This window comes from Phocoena sinus, chromosome 2 (assembly GCF_008692025.1).
Source record: "Phocoena sinus isolate mPhoSin1 chromosome 2, mPhoSin1.pri, whole genome shotgun sequence".
NCBI lineage: Eukaryota > Metazoa > Chordata > Mammalia > Artiodactyla > Phocoenidae > Phocoena > Phocoena sinus.
The window spans coordinates 122,432,734-122,435,400 of record NC_045764.1 but is presented as its reverse complement, the minus strand read 5'-3'; the positions used below and the strand labels follow the sequence as shown (position 1 = coordinate 122,435,400).

Genomic DNA, 2,667 nt, shown 5'->3' with positions numbered 1-2,667 from the left:
ACCAGGGAAGCCCTTCTTTTTTTTTAATTTTACATTCAGACTTGCTTTGTTTTTTCATTTATTCAGCTCTTGTTTTAACAAGGTATTTTATCTTGCTGAAATAAATTTTGTTGTTTCTTCATATAGGTTTTGAACTTTTGTTACCTTTTCCTAGCTGTGTTATCATTTGGCTATTGCCAATTAGATTTTTTTTTAAATTGAGATATAATTGACATATGACATTAGTTTCAAGGTGTAAAATATAGTGATTTGATATGTATATATATTGTAAAATAATTACCACAGTGTCTAGTTGACATTCATCACCACATATAATTTTTTTTCCTGTGATGAGAAGTTTTAAGGTCTACTCTCTCAGTAACTTTGAAATATACAATACAGGTATATCTCAGAGATATTGTGGGTACAGTTCCAGACCACAGCAGTAAAGTGAACATTACAATAAAGTGGGTCACATAAATTTTTTGGTTTCCCAGGGCATATAAAATTTATGTTTTTTTTGCTGTACGCGGGCCTCTCACTGTTGTGGCCTCTCCCGTTGCGGAGCACAGGCTCCGGACGCGCAGGCTCAGCAGCCATGGCTCACAGGCCCAGCCGCTCCGCGGCATGTGGGATCCTCCCAGACCGGGGCACGAACCCATGTCCCCTGCATCGGCAGGCGGACTCTCAACCACTGCGCCACCAGGGAAGCCCCTAAAAGTTATGTTTATATGATACTGTAGTCTATTAAGTGTGCAATAACATTATGTCTAAAAAAATAATGTACATACCTTAATTAAAACATACTTTATTGCTGAAAATGCTAACCATTATCTGACAATGCAGGATTGCAACAAACCTGCATTTTTGTAAAAAATGTAATATCTGTGAAGTGTAATAAATTCAAGTGCAATAGAACAAGGTATGCTTATACCATATTATTAACTATAGCTGCCATGCTATATATTATATCCCATGACTTATGTATTTTATAACTGGAAGTTTGTACCTTTTGGTGCCCTTCATCCATTTCACCTGTCCCCCACCCCCTGTTTCCCTTTTGGAAACCACCAACCTGTTCTCTGTATTTATGCATTCATTTTTGTTGTTGTTTTTTGTTTTTTAGATTCTACGTATAAGTGAGATTGTATGGTATATCTTTCTCTGACTTATTTCACTTAGCGTAATGCCTTCAGGTTCCATCCAGGTTGTTGCAAATGGCAAGATTTCCTTCTTTTTTAGAGCTAAATAATATTCCATTGTATATATATATATATACCATATTTTCTTTGTCCATTCATCCATTGATGGACACTTAGTTTGCTTCCATGTCTTGACTATTGTAAATAATGCTGCAGTGAACGTGGGGGAGCAGATAACTTTTCAAGTTAGTGTTTTGTTTCCTTTGGATAAATATCCAGAAGTGGAATTTCTAGGTCATATGGTAGTTCTATTTCTAATTTTTTGAGGGAACGCCATACTGTTTTCCCTAATAGCTGCACCAATTTACATTCCCACTAACAGAGCACAGGGATTCCCTTTTCTTTATATCCTCATGAACACTTGTTATTTCTTACATTTTTGATAATTACCATTTTTTTGTGAGTATGTGTGTGTTGGCTGCTTTATTTAAGGGCCGGTGACTGACAACTATCCCCGACCCAGCCCCTCCCTCCTCTACAAAAGTGGCCAAACATGAAAACAGGCCGCTCTGCCAGGGGGCCTGTGGGGCTGTGGCTTGAATCCCAGGCCACAGGCCTTGGAAGGCAGGGAAGGAGGATGGGCAGTCAGTCCAGTTCAAATGGACAAGTGCTGGCGAGGTGGGGGAAGATGCTGGAGAGTCCTGAGGCAACCTCTGCTGGGCTTGCCCTCACCTAGGATGTCAGGACACAGGTCCCTGGAGGAGCCAAGACCCCAAAGCCAGGGGGCCAGGTGCCAGAGAAGGGAGCAAGTCAAAGGCTTTTGGAGCCAAGGGAGGCAGTTCAGGACCCTGGAGCCCAGCAACTCTTCAACACTACCCCATGCTCACGAGGACACCGCCAGAGTCACACCTGCAGCCACACCCGCACTCACACCCACACCCACATCCATGCCAATTGCACATACACACAGGGCTGCAAAGGCCCTGGACCCACCCTGGACCCTGGAATGTCTCTGGATTGGTACCCAGCGGGTGAGGCTGCCAAGGGGGTGGGTCCTCTGCGTTGCTAGTGATTGGCTGCCTCGCAGGCCTCTATCCAATCGCTGTACACGTCCAGTGGTTCTGACAGATAAGTGATGGGCGTCTGGAATTATTCTAGACACATGGTACAAGAGATGACTCCAGTATTGTGGGCTTGGTCCATTTTCATGTCACAAGACTTCTCGTGGTTGCAGAAGGGTTAGGTGAACTGGGCATCTAGGGAGACTGTCATTTTCTTCTTGGGGGGTGGCTTCTGTTTTGACTTTCTGCACACCACGTCTGCAGGAGGGCAAACCTGCATTTGCCGACACTTGTTCCAACAGCCTCGTTCACCTGGGAGACAGTGACTTCCAGCTCCCGGCAGAAGCGGATAACAACCATTTTGACAGGTGTGAGGTGATACCTCATTTTGGTTTTAATTTGCATTTCCCTAATGATTAGTGATGTCAATCACAATTTCATGTATCTGTTGGCCATCTGTATGTCTTCTTTCCGAAAATGTCTAT

General features: G+C 43.3%; 1 pseudogene; it reads right to left on the bottom strand.

Moving 5' to 3' along the window:
* Positions 1-2,186: 2,186 nt before the first annotated feature.
* LOC116748619 lies at positions 2,187-2,462 on the bottom strand (annotated as a pseudogene).
* Between the last annotated feature and the right edge of the window lie 205 nt (positions 2,463-2,667).